The 13,457-nt window shown below is 31.4% G+C and overlaps 1 long non-coding RNA gene across 1 annotated transcript; it reads left to right on the top strand.

The window, feature by feature from the left end:
• The first annotated feature begins 8,842 nt into the window (after window positions 1-8,842).
• LOC131858095 (uncharacterized) lies at window positions 8,843-9,231 on the top strand. Its single transcript, XR_009358891.1, has 3 exons — window positions 8,843-8,887; window positions 8,973-9,056; window positions 9,169-9,231. It is a non-coding gene; the product is annotated as an uncharacterized LOC131858095 (long non-coding RNA).
• The last annotated feature ends 4,226 nt before the right edge of the window (window positions 9,232-13,457 follow it).

Raw genomic sequence — 13,457 nt, 5'->3', positions numbered from 1 at the left:
CAGCCCTGATCTTTTTAGCCGTAGAATAAAAAGCAAAACCATGGACATTAATGCTCCACCATTCATGTATCTTAGAATATAAGTTAGGATGGAGAGTCCACATTTTCTCGAATCTAAAAGGAAAAATTCTCTTGCTAGAGATAGTCTCGATCGTAAAACTTATGGGAAAATGGTTAGAACCAATCCTAGAAAGAGTAGACAAGGGGAAAAAGTAATGTAAGTGCTAGTATTTTGAAATAAGATCCCCAACCTAATCTTACCTAAATAAGATCATTTCTTGAGCATCTATTAGTCCAAGTGTAAGAAGCACCCTTAAGATCCAAATCATGATGTGTCTGGTTGTTAATAAAACCTATAAGGTTTGATTTACTATTTGTTGATAGGTGTTTTTACACACTCACCAATAGACAAGTAGAACATGAATGCACATACCACCTCTCCTGAAAAGTGATCAATCTCGAATGACTGACAACTCCAAGGTCTCTGTAGTCGGGTCACATCAACGTTGGGTAACTCGGTGGCTTGATGTACTTGTACCTATTAAGGGGCATGTTGATTTGAATGTTTCTAATTTATTCACAAAATTTGGAAAACTAAAGCTAAACTAAGGTATTTGGCAAGAAAGAAATAGAAATGCAAGAAGACAATGAACATTCAACATACATTTAATCCAATAATATCGACTAAATCTGGAGGAAATGGGGACACTCATACATTAACATGTAAATCATCAATTCAACATATTAACAAAGCTAAATTCGATGGAAATAAATACTAAGCCGCATTAAAATTAACTATAATCACCATAAAGATGCGCCGATTGAAGCAATGCAAACACGACCCTCTCCAGATTCAAGAAGTTGAATTGAATAAAATTAACATCAAACATACATCTTATGATGGAAGACAAATGAAATAAACAAGAAGTCAAATTAAAATTCAAATATTCGCCTTCGAATGAGGACAATTATTCAACAGATTTATCAAACTGAATGTCTGATCTTTGTATACATCAAATTGCTTCTAGCTACACTAAGATGAGAAATGCAATGAAAAAAGATCTAGATTGACCTTCAGTCAAGTTCCAAAGATTTTCCAATTCTAAAGTATTTCTAAATTATAAACCAAAAGAGTCTAAATCTAGAATGACTAATCCCTTACAATGAGTATTTAGCTCTATTTTATAGAAATTTCCCAAAAATCTCCCTTTTTGGAAACAACAAATCAATTCTTGAAGCATAAAAACACAAAGTTTCCTTTTGCAACTCAAAATTTGTTTCAGTCATCCATTCAAACTTGTCTCTATGACAAAAACTTCCTGATTTTTGATGTTAAGCTTTCCTTTGGTTTGACTCCAGTTTAAGCTTTAGTCTTGGCAACCTTCTATATTGATATTCAATTTAACTCTACTCCCTCCTTCAATTTTATCCTCACCTACACATTTAAAATAATAATAATCAAAACACTTTCATTTATTTAAATGTATAAAACTAAAAATTATTTTATAAATCATAAATTCACGATTTTTGTATAAAATTAAATTCGTACTTAATTATGAATTCAAATAAATAAAATAATGCAAATTTTATTAAATTTTAAAGAAAATTAAAATTCAATAAATATCTCCCCTTTTGTATTTCTCTTTTGAATGTCCTACACACATTAAAAATTAATTAATTTATAAACTACTTCCAAAAAGGGAAAAACAATGAATTGAAATCATAAAAGTCTTTTATTAAATCAATTTTGTTTTTTGAAAGCCTTCTTAAAACAACCACCATCATATTTAAAAAAGAATATTCCCAATGCTAAAATACTATTCAAAACACTTTTAAAAGCCTTGAGCTTTGGTAACATTAGAGGAAAATGGAAACTTTGATCAATTAAACATTCCACTTAGATGTGTAGCTTTCATAAACCATTTTAATAATTTTGTTTAAGCTTGGTTGTTTTGTTTTTTTGAGATGGTCAGTACTTTTTTAATAAAGTTGATACTAGAGGCCTGTAACTTTAGTGGATGCAACTAAATTGGCTTCAAAACTGCATGTTAAATCTTGTGTTATTGATTTTTTGAAAAAAATCAAAGCCGCAACTAATTCTGCTGATCACGATCAACGATCTATAATTTTTGCAAAAATCAATAACACGAAGGTTACTGATCTGTACTGTGTAGTTTTGGAGCCAGTTTAGCAGCAACCACTTTAGTGAAGATGCCCCATATGGTGTGCACCTTTTGTTTGCCCTAATTGGGCTCTCAAAATGTTATCGCCTTCATAGTTTCGGTGTTACACTTCACATTAATCATTTGGATCTTGAAGATTTGTTTGTTGCGTTTCGTGTTCTTATTTGTCTTTGTCATATTGGTCTCTCTTTGTATTGTTGCGGATCTTAGGTTGCGAAGAGGCACAAGACTTTGGGCTTTGATTCTTTGTGCCTTCAGAGTCTAGGACTCCAAAGTGCTTCACATTTAGTTCCTCCACCTAATGCATTAATGAATTTTCATTCACTGTGACTTCCCTTTGCGAACATCGAGAACTGGTGAACCAAAATTTTGTACTCTATGGAGTCCAGGGATTTGGACCTTCGGAGTTTAGAGTTTGCAATAGTTATCATCCTTATGTGCCCCTAGACTTTGAAGTCCAGAGGGCTTCATTAGTTGTGCCTTGATCAATATGTTGCACGATGCATGAATTGAAGACATGATCGCTACACTAGAGATAAGATTAGAATGATGCGTTGGAGTTTAGCAAATCATGCTTTCTATTTTTTTTGCTCTCAGCTTTATGTTTTAATTAAATAGCAGTTGTGATCTCTAAACTGCTACAAAAAAACTTGTTTTTAGGAAAAACAGTTTATTGTTTTGTTGTTTTATTCTTTCTCCTCATCTTCATTGGACAAGTCTTGGTGTCTATAAAAGATAACCTTTTGTAACTATTATTCATTCAAGTTTTCAATATTAGTATATTTTCATTGTTGTCTTCTTATCGACTTTGTTTTTTATGTAACTTTTAAATTTATAGTCTTTCATTTGGTATTAGAGCAGGTGGCAAGATTTTTGATTGTGGAGGTAGCGATGTTAGAGAAACAATTATCTCCAAATGGCTAATGGAAAATATTTAGCATTTTAGATTTCGTTGTTTACTGGAGAAAACTATGATTATTGGAGTATCAAAAAGAAGACCCTACTTTTATCCCAAGATCTCTGGGAATGAGTGGAAGGCGGATACCAAGAACTTGCTGATCAGAATACATTAAATACATGGACATCACAACAAAAAACTCAGCTGAAAGAAGATAGAAAGAAGGATAACAAAGCTCTTTTCACCATTCAATCTGCCTTGGATGTTTCAGTTTTTCCTACAATTGTCAGTACGACAAAACCAAAGGATGCATGGGAGGCTCTACAAACTGCATACCAAGGTATAGACAAAATCAAATTGGTAAGACTTCAAACTTTTCAAAGAGAATTTAAAAAATTGAGGATGAAGGAATCTGAGTCCATTCATAAATTTATTACTAGGACTCAAAGTATTGTGAATCGGCTTAGGATTCAAGGAGAAACTATATCAGACCAGAAAATTGTAGAAATTTTTTTGAGGTCTCTTCCTCTTGGGTATGTGCAAGCTAATGAGTCACAAATTCGCGGAAGTCTACGCGTTGGAAAACGCACTCCGCAAAACGGGCCCCTGTTTTCAAAAAATGGGGGCCCGTTATAAAAAACGGGGGCCTGTTAATGGTTCGGCCTCCCGAGCCGAAAGGTCACGGGGTGCCGAAGCTGAATAAAATGGGCCCCCGTTTATTAAAAAACGGGCCCCCATTTATAAACAAAATGGGGGCCCGTTTTTAAAAAACGGGCCCCCGTTTTTAAATTCTATTTTTACCATTTTTTTGGACAGTTTTTCATTTTCACTGTGACAGTGAGTTGACAAGAAGAGATCAAAAACGGGCCCTCGTGGTTTCCACTTCAAGCCTCCACCACTATCCTAGGTACACATTCAGTCATCTATTTTCACATTTCATAATTTTCTTGTATATTTTTCTTTTCTTTTTTATGTATTATTTAGTTTTTTTTTTATTATTTTAGTTTTTTTTTATAGTAGCATATAAATAAATTATTTTTTATATTTGTAAATTCTTGATTTTGATCTAAAATAGTTTTGAACAGTTAACCCTAAACCGTAATCAACAAATTTAGAAACCAAAACCAAACCTAGATAATTAACAAAACGAAATCGACACAAACAAAAAATTGAAAATGAAATGGAAACAAAAACAAAAATGTTCAAAAATGAAATTGAAATAAAACCGAACATATGTACCTAAATTGTTCTTAATCCTCATTAGGCAATACAAAAGTTACCACTAAATTAGTATAACCTTAAAAGTAATTAACATTACTCTTCAAATTTTAGATATGAAAGTTTAGGCTTAGGTTTATGCCATGTCATGGCATAAAGGTCCTATTATGGTCCTCTTATGTCATGTGATGGTATAAAAGGATCAATTATGGACACAATTTTAGAGCAAAGCTAGATAAGTTACTAAAATTGGAGTTTGGTTTACATAGGTTCATAAAGGAAGCTAATATGCCAAATATATAAATTCATTAATACAAAATAAAAAATATTCTTGATTTATAATGTTGATTGATAATGAGTTTTCTAAATGGGGTGCTAATTATATATACATCCGAAAGATTTGAAAAATATAATTCCCAAGAAGTATTTTGAATATCTTTAGAAGTATATTGGTATATCTAGAATGTAATTTATATTATAAAAGATTTGATATATGATTTGAAGTTGGTAGATATTTTGAGGAAGATTTATTAGATTATGTTATGATTAAGCTAATATTAGAAGAATGGTTTTAACAACATCTTTTGGTTTTAAAAGGTGCACAAGGTTTGAAGTTGAAATCATATTCGATTGTATATAATTTAAAATTTTTAAGGAGCTATTTTTTTTTAAAATAGTTAATTTAAGATATTCGTTGAAGCTATTTGAGAACGTGAGATAGTCCTAATGAACACACAAATTAAATTAATGAACCTAGGACAATCACAATGAACATATGATAGTCCCAATGAGCTTCAAATGATCCTAATGAATGTAGGGCAGTCTTAATGAACCTAAGAAAGTCCTAATGAGCCTAAGAAAGCCATAATGAACTTGGGACAATCCTAATGAACCTAGGATAGTCCTAATGAACCTACGATAGTGTAAACAAGCCTAGGATAGTGTAAGAAAAAATCACTACAAAAAAGACCTCAAATGCGTTAAATGAATTTCCCAATAACGGACTCGTGTTTATCTTTTTTTGGTCATTTGGCTACCTTTTTTTACAACATCTTGGTGTATATGCCCCTAAGAAGACCTTTTCCTCAAAAATTTCTTGGATCATGAACTCCTCATGTGCACCAAACATAAATTGCCACTTGGAAGCTTCTAGTGCACACAATCCTTTCAATCAATCTACTCCATTGATCTCTCAAAACAATCTTAGTCTTTAATCCTCTATCCTTCATGACTATAAATAAATCATTATATGAGCTATTTTCAAGAACTCTTGTAATGCAATGTTATGTTGCCAATTTAAGCACCTTACATCCTATCTTGGTCACAAATCCATCTTGAAGCCATCAACCTTTAGCTACAACAAGAGTTTTCTTTCTGAGATACTATTGTCTTTCATCTTTTATACATTATCCTTTAACTCGATCTAAAGGTGGTACTTATGCATAGCATAATGGTTTGAAATTCATAGTTTAAGTCCTTTATTGATTTTTTATGCTTGCTTGCATACACATATATTGCTAGAATTTAGCAATTCTTTATAGCTTCTATTTTAGTTTATTTATGAAAGAGTTTAAATGAAGCTATATTTAAAGTCAAAATTGTAAGATCCCCTCAATCATTGAGGTAGAATTCAAAATTGATTTCACCTCTAATTATATGAAAAATTTAATTTGTCTGTACATATCAAAATCTTTCAAAATTTTGCATATTAAACAATAAAATATTGTGATGAACAAGTCTCTAGAGTCTTAAAAACCTTTATTTTCATAAAGTGCCAACACTGCATTTTTTCCCTAAAATATTCTCTTTGATTAATACGAAATTTTAAAATGGTTGCCACTAAAAGTATTAGGTCAGCGAAAGGAATTGGGATATTTAAAAATAGGCTTGCATCACTTTTTTAGCTTCATTGAGTTGTAGTTTGTTCATTGACTTAATAATTAAGTGCTTGCAAGTATGATAGTGGAATTTAGGAATGAGGATCATATAGTATGTTAGGAATTTTATTTGGAATGTTAGTCAAAATAATATTCTAGTTGATAATTATAAATGCATGTGTAAAATATTGTTGAAATTGATTATTTTAAAAGTAAATATTGCAAGGTTAATTTTGTTTTTAATTGTTGGCATGTTGTGTTGATTTTTATGTAAGAGTTTCATTTCTTATTCAACTTTGTAAGAGAATTTGTGTATGAATTGATATCTTAAATTTTATAGAAAGATTATATATGAAAACAAATGATTGCGGAGTTTTATAATAAATGATTTATAGAAAATAATATTTTTTGAAGGTTTTGTAAATTATAATCTTGTGTAGATTTGATTATGGGAGAAATTTAATGGTGAAATATGCTTAACTCTTCAAAAGTTTTGATGTTTTGTCTTTACATGACAACCACTTAGAATATAATATGTTTTAAGTATGTCATTTATAGTCATGGGAGATTAGTTTTTTTTTAAGATTGTCTGAAGACTAATCAATGTAATATGAATTGATGGCAATTATCTCAAAACTATGTAATTGAATTCTAATAAATTATCATGTACACTAAAACACTAGAAATATGGAGCATCCAAACACACATGTGCATTTTTCAAAATAACTTTAAGTTAAAGTTAACAAAATATTATGTTGTCTTAGTAATATTGTTTCCATGCTATATATTCTTACACTAGAAGGAGGATCATCTTATTTCTCACTTCTTTATTGATCTTATGTATGAAATATTTTATATTGATTTTAATAGTTGATGCATTTTACAAGAAATGAATTTATTAAATTGAATATATGATAGATTTATGATGTTTCATTGAAAGTTTTTATTAAGTTTTGTGCGCAAATTTTATATTTCAAGATTCAATAGTATGTACATGTATATTTTTTTAAGTTCAATATTATATTATATATTTCATGTGTATCTCATTCAACAACATAGAAATGTTACTATTTATAAATGCTTTTTTTTAATTTAGTAAAATAGATTCTTCTTTGACATAGAGTTGTATATAATTCACGTATATCTTTATATATGCAGGAGTTCTTTGTTATCATGGATGTCTTTGACATAGATGAACTATTAGGTGAAAATCCCCCACCACACCCCCCCCCTCCTCCTCCTCCACCACCACCACCACCCCCTAGGTTGGATGAAATTCGTTTAAGAGAATGAATTAATGAAAACCTACAAGTGATTGAACAAAATATTGCTGCTATCCAAAATGAGCAAGTCACGCCACCCCATCTTGTAGACTTTGCAAAATCAATGCAAACTGTTGTCGAGTCAGTTAGATCTGTTGATTCTCAATTAGATCAATTTCATAGACGACGACAAGAGTTGCGTGATTTTTATGCTGATGGTTTAACTTATAGGCAAATCACTGATTTGAAAATAACCAAAGCTCATTTATGTCCATATTTTACCAACCCAAAAACAAGAGAACCAATGCAACCTAACCAGAAAAGAATTTCAATTAGGTGGTGTGTGCATCCAGAAATGGCTAGATACTTTTGGGATAGATGGTGGATGGTTTTTGATTATCCACCACATCGTAATTATGAGGTCCCTTTTTATTTTTTGAAGAAATTATACTGTGAGTTTGTAATGAACCAAAAACCAAATTATTTTGATATTAAGTCATTCTAGGGTGTTGGTCGTGGAATGCCACAGCATAGATTAGGGGCACGAAGTAATAATCCCCTATCGGATCCACCCATAGTTCCACTTGTTGCTCCATCGATTCCTGCAGATGTCCAAAATACATCATTCATTTCGACATTAGATGCTTTGACTTCCCTCACAGGTAACCTGAGTGAGCAAGCTGCTCACATGGCATCTGCTCCTCGATGGATGCCACATATGTGTTCGAGTTGTCATGAGATGTGTGTAGGTCCTACTACTGCTGCAGGATCTACTTCAGTTCCAGATGAGCATGATGCAGCAGATGATAGTATGATGACATCTTATATGGATTTTCTTTGCTCGGATGTTCATCTTGACCAGGTATATATATATATATATATATATATATACATGTATACATGTCAATATTTTTATACTTCATTAAATATAGGTATAAACTAAGTGCATCTCTTTTTTTATACAATCTAATACTTCATTAAATAAATTTTGTTTATGTAGATAAGGACTACACCTAATATTAGAGTCAATATTGCATCTACTGGAACACAACTCGGCACACCTTATGGGGTATAGTATAAATTTCTATCTAGACATTGTACTCGATCTTTTTAAGTTAATATGTTATCATCGTATACTATATAAATTTTCATGTTGATACATTGAATGCTTCTTTCTCCACGATTCAGGTCATGAGGGACCCTCTACATCACATCGAGAAGAGGGTCTGACTATTGTGACACCATCTATGGTATGTATCTTATAATTCTTAAATTAAATATGAACTCTTACAATATTGTAACTTAACTTGAAATTATTTAGTACACATATATATGTTCACTAAATATGATTTCATTAAATGCATGTATGTAGGTGGACACTACCATTAGGATAGGTTATCCTCATAATTTTGATCAGAGCCAATTTGAATGCACATCGACATCCTTTGAGGTATTAATATGTAATACTTAATTTGATCTTATTTTGACTCTTAATTGAAGATTTAATTGGACACTTTGAATTTGACCTTGTACAGGAGTTAGCTAGCACTACATTTGGTGTTGATACTGCACAAGATACTGCTAGAGGAGATACTGCTAGAGGATCTGATGAGCATATGGTAAGTTTGTAACTTAATTTATGAATTCTACTATATTTGATAAATGATTCTTTTAATAGTTAATTTCAAGTAATATTTTAATATTATTTTTTTATTGTACAGCATGAGACAGGTGGATCTGGACCACGTCCCGGGGACAAGAGAGATACTGCTAGAGGATCTGATGAGCATATGCTAAGTTTGTAACTTAATTTACGAATTCTACTATATTTGATAAATGATTCTTTTAATAGTTAATTTCAAGTAATATTTTAATATTATTTTTTTATTGTACAGCATGAGACAGGTGGATCTGGAACACGTCCCGGGGACAAGAGAGATACTGCTAGAGGATCTGATGAGCATATGGTAAGTTTGTAACTTAATTTACGAATTCTACTATATTTGATAAATGATTCTTTTAATAGTTAATTTCAAGTAATATTTTAATATTATTTTTTTATTGTACAACATGAGACAGGTGGATCTGGACCACGTCCCGGGGACAAGAGACCACGAGATGTTATTGATGATAGCACTTAGATTTTACTGTTTATTTGGCTTTGATATGTACTTTTTTATGGACTTTACACATTTGTTTACACATGCACATACTTTATATATATGGATAGTTGCATAATAGGATTATATCATATATATTTTGTGCATACTTTATATATTTTGTGTACATTAGATATTATGTGGAGTGAACATCATGTTACCATCTAGACATATATATGGATTAGATATTATATGGATTATGTGGACTTGAAATTTTACTGTTTATTTGGCTCTGATATGTACTATTTTACGGGCTTTACATATTTGTTTACACGTGCACACACATACTTTATATATATGGATAGTTTCATAATAGGATTAGATCATATATATTATGTGCATACTTTATGTGTATTGTGCCCATTAGATATTATGTGGACTTGAAAGTATGTGCACATTAGATCATATATATTGACTTGAAATTATGTGGACTTGAAATTTTGTGCATACTTTATATATTATGTGGACTTGAAATTTTATTTATGGAAGTTGTGCTTAAACAACTTTATAGGCATTATGTGGACTTGTAATTTTATTTTTGGAATTTCATTTAAATAGTTCTTGTGATTAGATAAACTAAATGTACATACATCATGAACTAAGTATCGAAACATATCTTATAATTATAACATATTCTAAATTAAAAAGTATCATTTAACAAATATATTGAATAGAACTTGATTAAAACATAATTATCTCATTCATAAATTTGACCAATAGTCTCTCATTTATGTATATTGTACACAAAATGTAATCAAGAAGACATATCTAAAATAAAATAAACAGTCTATTTAAATAACTTTGTTTTCATTGATGCCTTCTACTTGTGGTAGACCTGAAACAAAATTTTACTAGATTCATTCCGTTATACCATCTGCATCCTCTCTCTTTTGTAAAGCATCTATAATTGTCTCGTGCTCTTCCATAGAGAGAGTCCATAATTGTTTATTAGCAGGCCTGCCACGATATCTATCCAATTTTATATTAGTTGCCACTACCAAATGCGAGTAATGTATAATCTTCTTCTCTAATTCATAATCTTCAAATGCGGGCAATCCATTCTTTCTTGTTAGATATTTGCGTAGCCAAGTGCCAACAACAACCACAGATCCTGTTGGATAGTCATAACCATCATCATCTACTCGAGGAGTAGTTAGCTTATGTTTTGGCTCTACACATCGAGCCAACCAATACTCTGTCCCCTCTTCATTGTCCTCTGGTGCAACAACATCATAGACATGTCCTGTGCACAAAACAATTTTATTTTAATATTTAATGAGAAATAAAAACAAAAATATACACTGTAAGATTTCATAAATTTATGTACTATTTAATAAATCAAAACAAATTTCAAAAATAATTTTACCTTGTTGTATAAGATCTGAAATGCGATCATAGTCATTTGATGCAAACATTTGATCCATATCTTCATCAGTTCTTTCATGCAGATCATTTGCATCTATGGGTGTCAATGATCTTTGTTGCCATTCTTCAACCCATTCTTTATTCTCACAAAATTCCCAATCTTCGGAAACACAAAATTGACAAAAGCAAGCAAGTTGCCTTGTGAATATAGTCCATGTGTTTGAATTAGAACTCTTAAACGAATGCCATTTAGCTGATCCAATGATGGTATTACAATCATGCTGAATAGGAATACTATCTTCCTCTATCAACCAGAAGAAATGTCGAATTGCAGAGTTTTCAGTTGATCCTTTTGACAACTTTGAATTGCACCAATCTACAACTGCACGAGCATCTCTGAATTTCACTGCCTTTCTAAAATTTCAATTGTTCTCTAGCAAGAGCTCTTTTTATACAGGCACGGGCTCCATCGTGTTCCCCCTTACCATGTCCCGCTTCAAAAAAACTCCATAAATGTTGGACATTGGTTATCTTGTGAACTTTGCATAGCCAATAAAACATTCTTGCATTTTTGAATTGTCCAGTGTAGTTATCTGACCATATCATATGTTGTTTCATGTCAATTTCTCTTTCCTTAAGATTATCATAAAATACCTCAAAGCAATGTTGGACAAACTCTGAAGAGTGTAATCGATTATCGCTAACATAGAAATGATACTCCCTCAAAATTTTTCTGTTATCTTCTATACTGTCATGGTCATGTCTATATATAATGTGCACAAATATGGCCACTTGCACTGAGTTGTAGTATTGTGATTGAGTTTCCTCTTGTGGTTTTAGAGTATAATTTTCTGCAAAATCCACAACTGATACTATTGTTCCAACTGGAAATGTGTTCTTGCATATGCGAACCTATCCATCAAGCCATCGGGCATGTTGGGAATGTTTCACATATTTTGGAACAATATGAGTTTTAAACTCACTAATAAATGCATTCACACTATTCTGTTCTGTAATCAATTCTAAACATTTCCCCATCTTTCCATCCTTTAGAGGGTATTCTATATTTTTAAATCTCCTAACATCAACCATTTTTTGTCCAAACTCAGATGAAACATGTTCATGCAAACATTCACCTATCGAAGAATAGTTCCCACATAAATTGCAAAGACCATAAATGCATGAACTGGAAAGAAATAATTGTTCATTAGGTGGTTTACAAAATAAACTTCCAATAAAATCTTTTATAGTTTCAGGTGGAACATAAACACCACAATCCTGCACAAGATCATTACCATGCAACATACAACGAATATATCAAAAAACATCATAATAGTAACGAAACTGGACATGAGTTTTACAACAACATGATATTCTTTGTTTATTGATTTTAACATACCAGGGTTTGCATTTTTCAAATGATCTTTGACTAATTCGTAAATTCATTAACATAGATTCATCACTAAATTTTTTAAAGAATTCAGTTTGAGTCATGTCAAGAAGATGTTTTGGATAAGGATCACGAATTTTTGATCCCACCCTTAACTTTAAAACATCTCTAGCATTTGATGAAATTCTAGTGTTATCATGCCAAAATTTTGCAATTAATTGTTTAGTTTCATCATTTAATTTCATGTCCGACCTTTGAAGTCTACCACTAAAACTCCAACAATGGTTTAGTGGATCAATTTCAATTGTGTCTCTTCTTTTGGCCGCTCTTGACAAGGTTCTACGATGTAAGTTCAAATAGCCACTTATATCACTTAACATTCTTTTACTAACAATCATTTTGTCAACTATAGCAGTCGTTATAACTCTACGTGCTGCATTCTTATCTTTAGATTGACTTGTTTTTCCTATAGAATCGATGGCACTGGCAACAGTAGATACAACTTGCTTATATGATTCATCTTTTCTTTTTGGTTTTGCATAAATACCTATTTTTTTCATGACTTTACGCATTTTTAACATTTTTATTAATTGTAGCATTAATTGACATTGGAATCCTAACTTTTTATTATAGAAAAATTGTTTATATAATCTGTTTGCATGTGTTCTGATTTGTCTCCAAGAAACTAACCCATTAAGATTATCTAGCACATTGCTATCAATAGTAAACAAATTACATTCATTTTCTTTTAGAGAGGGTGGTGTAATATTCTCAATTTTTATTTCTTTTCGTATTGGTGTATGAAATTTATATCCAGCTTCATTTAAATCAGCAATTTGATTGGCATCATAGTCATCGAGATTTAAAAACATACCAGGATTCGCATCCACATCAACATTTGCATCAATAGTCATACCTGTGTGTGGTTCTACATTTCTTGCATCCATCATGATGTCTTCAATGGTCTCATCTACAACGGGCACTGAACTAGATGCTTTAGAAGTGTTATTCAATTGTCGTTGTTGTGATCTTCGATCTCTTTGGCGTTTTGCCTCCTTCTCTCTTTGTGCTTGAATTTCGTCCACTGTCATTGTCCTCTTTTTTTT

Source organism: Cryptomeria japonica, chromosome 9, assembly GCF_030272615.1.
Source record: "Cryptomeria japonica chromosome 9, Sugi_1.0, whole genome shotgun sequence".
NCBI lineage: Eukaryota > Viridiplantae > Streptophyta > Pinopsida > Cupressales > Cupressaceae > Cryptomeria > Cryptomeria japonica.
Note: the sequence above shows the minus strand (reverse complement) of the source record. Positions and strands in the feature narration are given on the sequence as shown.